The sequence below is a fragment of the Callithrix jacchus genome, chromosome 7, assembly GCF_049354715.1.
Source record: "Callithrix jacchus isolate 240 chromosome 7, calJac240_pri, whole genome shotgun sequence".
Classification (NCBI taxonomy): domain Eukaryota; kingdom Metazoa; phylum Chordata; class Mammalia; order Primates; family Cebidae; genus Callithrix; species Callithrix jacchus.
Window position 1 is genome coordinate 35,250,059 of NC_133508.1, and position 6,000 is coordinate 35,256,058.

Here is a 6,000-nt window from a genome sequence, read left to right on the forward strand (position 1 = left end):
GAGATTACAGGCTTGAGCCACCACGCCTGGCCTAATTTAAAGTTTATCAGCTGAGTGCAGTGGCTCTAGCCTCCCAGCCCTCGTGGGGGCTGAGGTAGGAGGATCACTTGAGGCCAAGAGTTTGAGAACAGCCTGGGCAACATAATGAGACCCCGTTTCTACAAAAAATAAAAAAAAAATAGGCAGGCCTTGTGGTGCATTCCTGTATTCTCAGCTGATCAGGAGGCCGAGGTGGGTGGATCTCTTGAGCCCAGGAGTTTGAGGCTTCAGTGAACTATAATCACAGCACAGCACTACAGTCTGAGCAACTTAGCAAGATCCTGCTTCCAAAAAAAAAAGTTTATCAACATGTATCAAATATTGTGCTAAGCCTAGACATATGAGACACTGTCGTTGAGCTCACAATATACATTATTTTAATAGTCTCTCAATCTTCTTTCATGGAAAGATTGTGCTAGAGTTGGTTACTCTACTAGTGATTGCAGAGTTCTCATTGCTTGTAAAATGGAAGTTGAGATGTAAAACGATAATGTGGGTATTTCAGGTAGAAAGATTTTATAGTCCAATTGGAAATAGAGGAGTAATTGATAGACTAGACTAATTATCAGATTTTGATTAAGAAAACCAGGGTTTGAAATCAACTCCAGTCTCTTCCTAACTGTGTGATTCAGGGCTTATTCAGTACTTTCTCTCTGCCTCAATTACTATAAAATGGGACTACAAATCATACCAATTTGTAAAGGGCATTAAATAATGTAGGGACGGCGGGCGTGAGCCTGGCAAATAATAACAATACAAAACAACATTTTCTTTCTTTTGTTTTTCCCGGCGTTATTCAGTTCTGTTAAATATCATCTTCACTTTTTTACATACAAAGAGACACTGCTCAGAAAATATTTATAGTGTGAGCATAGACTATCTTGAAATGTAATCATTTACATATTTAAAATTTACAGTGATAGTCCCTTTCATCTCAATGCTTTCTTTTTCAATCCACAGAAATGTAAACAAACATTTTCTGGACTACAGGAGCCATGGAGAGAGGCTTGAACACCTCCTGATAAAATAGAATAAGTAAAGGTTCATTTCAAACTCATATTTTTGTCTCACACTTAGCCAGTTACTCCTCAGTAGAAATGAGGGAAAGCTTGTCTTTAACAGTCTCTTAGTTGGCGTAATGCACAGAAGGCATGATTTCTGCATCGAGGTTTTAACTTCTTCTTGAAAACTCTGTGTAGAAAAAATTATGAGAAGAAAGAAGAAAGTTGCTATTCAAGAAGTTTCTAAACACAACCAACCATTTTTTAAAATTAGCAGTTTTATTAAAAAGAGAACAGCTTTAATTTTTAGAATTTTGGATTTAATATGCCTAGCTGTAGCTCTTTTCTCTTCATTTGTCCTGCTTAGTGCTCTTGGAGTTTACTGACTCTGTGGTTTGGTGTTTGACATTAATTTGGGGGGAATTCTATGTCATCATTGTTGCTATTTCTTCCTCTGTTTCTTCTCCTTCTGGGACTCCCTTGTATGTGTATGTTATACCTTTTGTAGTTATCCCACAGTTTTTGATACTGTGTCCTGGGCTTTTCCCCCAGTCTTTTTTCTCTGTGCTTTTCTGTTTTGGATGTTTCTGGTATCATATCCTCATGCTGAGAGATTCTTTTCTCACCTGTGTCCAATCTACAGCCCATCAAAGGCATTCTTTTCTTCTGTAGTGTTTTTTATCTCTATCACTTCCTTTTGGTTCTTAGACATTTTATTTCTCTGCTCCCATTAGCCATCTACTCTTGCGTGTTGTCTGCTTTTGAAAGCCTTTACCATATTAATTATAGTTTAAAAAATGTCCTGCTCTGATAATCCCATTGTCCCTATCTGACTCAGGAGGTGATGGTTTTTTAAAGTCTCTTCAAACTATGTCTCATGTCTTTTTGTATGCCCTGAAATTTTTTGTTGAAAGGCAGACATTAGTTACTGGCTAAAAGGAACTGTGCTAAACAGATTAATAATGTGATGGTAAGGTGTGGGGCAAGGGGAAGTGTTCTGTAGTTCTAGAGGTTTCAGTTTTTGGTCAGCCTGTACCACTAGACTGTAACCTTCATCAGTGCTTTTCAACAGCTCCCTTAGCAGGGACAGATGGCAAGAGGGGGCTGGAGTTGGGTGTTTCTTTTTCCCCAGGTAAGTTAGATGCTGGTAAAATAGGTTCTCCTGAGGGCAGGGCAAGCCTTTTCAAGAAGAACAGAAAGCTCTGGCATATTTTGAAATTATTCCTTTTCCCCTTCACCTTGCTGGAAACTGAGGTTTTTATTTTTATTTTTATTTTTTATTTTTTCCTGGCATTTACTGTGAGGATGTGATAGAGGTTCTGGAGGTAAAACTCATAGGAGATTCTCCATACAATTGGGTCCCTCTAGAGGTTTTTTTTTTTTTGTTTGTGTGTGTAAAGAGACAAGGTCTTAAGAGTGGACTGCAGTGGTGCAATCATAGCTTACTACAACCTCAATCTCTTGTGATCAAGCAATCCTCCCGCCTCAGCCTCTTGAGTAGCTGAGACTACAGGTGCACAGTATCATGACCAGCTAACTACTTAAAACACATTTTAGTTGAGACAAGGTCTTATTATGTTGCTAGGCTCCTCTTGAACTCCTGGCCTCAAGTGATCTACCCGCCTTGGCCTCCCAAAGTGCGGGGATACAGGCGTGAAACACTGCACCCAGCCTCTTGGAGTCTTTTTTTTTTTTTTGAGACCGAGTTTCACTCTTGTTACCCAGGCTGGAGTGCAATGGCGCGATCTCGGCTCACCGCAACCTCCACCCCCTGGGTTCAGGCAATTCTCCTGCCCTCAGCCTCCTGAGTAGCTGGGATTACAGGCACGCGCCACCGTGCCCAGCTAATTTTTTGTAATTTTTAGTAGAGACGGGGTTTCACTATGTTGACCAGGATGGTCTCGATCTGTTGACCTCGTGATCCACCCGCCTCGGCCTCCCAAAGTGCTGGGATTACAGGCTTGAGCCACCGCACCCGGCCTCTTGGAGTTTTTATCTCTTAGACTTGTCCAAATTGAGTCTCCAGCAATTCATCAATTACAGTCGAGGTTTTCCTACCCTCATGCTTGTTCCCACGGACGGAGTTTTGTGCTCATGGGTTTCTCCTCAGGTGAGTTGGAATTCTCTTCATCTGCCTTTCTGACCCTCCAGTTCTGGGGGCTGTATTTTGCCCTATGACTTCCCTTCCCTGAAAACCTAGGAAAGGTTGATTTTCAGTTTGCTCAGCTTTGTTCCTTGTTGTTAGGGCAGAGTGGAGACTTCTCAGTTCCTTCCATCGCCAGACCAGAAGCTGGAAGACTCCCCTATGATTTCATTCTTGCAGAGTTTATTTTAAAAAGCAGCCAACTTACATTGTGAACATAGCTGTATATAAGTACAAATGTACGAAATATAACCCTGCATGAAAATACATATCATGCTGAAGTAGGGAGAAAGCCAAGTGATTCTTTCAAAACCCTGTGACAACAGCCCTTAAAACTGGCATTTGATTCCATTGTGGAGCATTAAACTATGTACAGATTTGCTTATATGTGACATAAGCATCCTGATTTTATATATTTGCAGCTGAAAGAGCTTTGGTGACTGACATGTCCATGCATTGATATTTACATGACTTTTGAAATTTATTTCAAATATAAAATGGGTTCACTATAGACTTGTAAAAATTAAAAAAAAACACGTGTACCACTGAAATACTTTAAAATCTGATGAGTATGTTACCTACAAAGAATCCTATTACTTTAAAAGTAATTAATGTTAATTTAAAAACTCTGAAATTATTTTTACCTTCTTTGGGCATGGCTATGTCTTTTCCAGAACACTTTGAATATGAAATATGATGGAATTGGCCAATGACCTATGTGGAAATTAACTGATCAAAACCAGGAGAGTTTGAGCAGGTACCTGACTGGTTCAGGTGGGTGTGTCTGCAATGCTATTTGAACCCGCAGGGTGGAGGTTGTGGTGAGCAGAGATCCCGCCATTGTACTGCAGCCTGGGCAAAAAGAGTGAAACTCTGTCTTCAAAACAAAAACAAAAATAAGAAAACAAACAAAACAAAAATAATTGTTTCCTTTCTCTGTCATTGCTGCACTTTACAATCTGTTTGACAGGAAGGCGGGTACAGGTGGCCCTCTGCATTCACAGCTTCTGTGTCCCTGGATTTAACCCATTGAGGCTAGAAAATAGTCAGAAAAAATTTGCATCTGTACTGAACATTTACAGCCTTTTCTGTTGTCACGATTCCCTGAGCAGTAGAGTGTAACAACTACTTACGTAGCACTTACGTTGTGTTAAGCATTGTAAGTAACCTATAGATGAGTTATACAACAGGATGTGCCTAGGTTATATGCAAATACGAGGCCATTTTATTTCAGGGACTTTAGTACCTGTGGGTTTTGGTGTCTGTGGGAGTCCTGGAACTATTCTCCCATGGATACAACATGGAGTTATCCCCCATGTAGGGACAACTATATAGTTTGTCTTTCCCTCTCTTTCTTGAAACTCTTTAAATTTCAGATTTGAGATGACTACTTCCCGACCAGATTGAATACTTATTTACATGTTAGGGTTTTGAGAGAACGTGGAGGCAGGCTGTCCTCTTAGCTAGCCTATACTTTAGTTCTTTAATTTAGTTCTGGCATTGGTAATATCTGTAGTTGTTTGAAAACTAATTGAATCTGGTAAAAGTCCCAGTGCATGTGGGCGTTTGGCTTTTCCTGCCCCAGAGAACGAAGTGAGCTTGTTCTATCTCCCCTTCTGTGCTCTGTTTCAAGTTCACCCGCAACCACGTATGCTTCTCTCTAATCACAGTTCCGTCTTCCTCCAGGCCACGTGTGTTTCAGGAGGAGCGAACCTACCGGCTTCCGTCCCACTTTCCTTCCCTGTCTTCTCTTCATTGTCTCCTGGTCTGTTCCTAACTTAGATACTAAGATGAACATTCTCCTTAGATGTCTGCACTGGCCACTTTCTGCACTTCCGATCAATACCCAAATTCTTTGCTGTAAATCTCTACCTTAGTTCTTACATGTCACCTCTCGTCCCTTCTGATGGTCCAGCAAATCCATCCATTGGGTGATTTCTTCCTTGTAATGGCCCTTGTTCTTCTAGAGCTCCGGGAAGAGCCCTCTCTCCCCTTACAGTCTTTTTTTTTGAGACGAAGTTTCACTCATTACCCAGGCTGGAGTGCAATGGCGCGATCTCGGCTCACCGCAACCTCTGCCTCCTGGGTTCAAGCAATTCTCCTACCTCAGCCTCTTGCGTAGCTGGGACTACAGGTGTGCGCCACCATGCCCAGCTAATTTTTTTTTTTTTTTTTTTTGAGACGGAGTTTCGCTCTCGTTACCCAGGCTGGAGTGCAATGGCGCGATCTCGGCTCACCGCAACCTCCGCCTCCTGGGTTCAGGCAATTCTGCCTCAGCCTCCTGAGTAGCTGGGATTACAGGCACGCGCCACCATGCCCAGCTAATTTTTTTTGTATTTTTAGTAGAGACGGGGTTTCACCATGTTGACCAGGATGGTCTCGATCTCTTGACCTCGTGATCCACCCGCCTCGGCCTCCCAAAGTGCTGGGATTACAGGCGTGAGCCACAGACAGTCTTTCAAAAGACTCTCCCATCCCGTTGAAGGACAATGAGGACACCCAAGGAAGACATTGGTCCCATCTCCTATCTTCAACCTCTCCATGTCTCTTCACAAACCACTTGGCATGATGAATCATTTCCACTTCTTCCCCACATTTTCACTCAGAAAACCTTTCTCTATATTAATCTATTTGCTCATGGATCCACTTCTTCCTAGGATATTTATTAAGCTCCCACTAGATATATAAGGCCCTGCTAAGAGCCCTGAGGTGGAGGGTTAGTGGAGGGAGAGAAAGAAGTGATCTCATCTTCCCTTGAGAAATTTGCAGTCTAGAGAGAGGCCCAGGTATTTATTCACAGAAAAGTTGAGACTACGT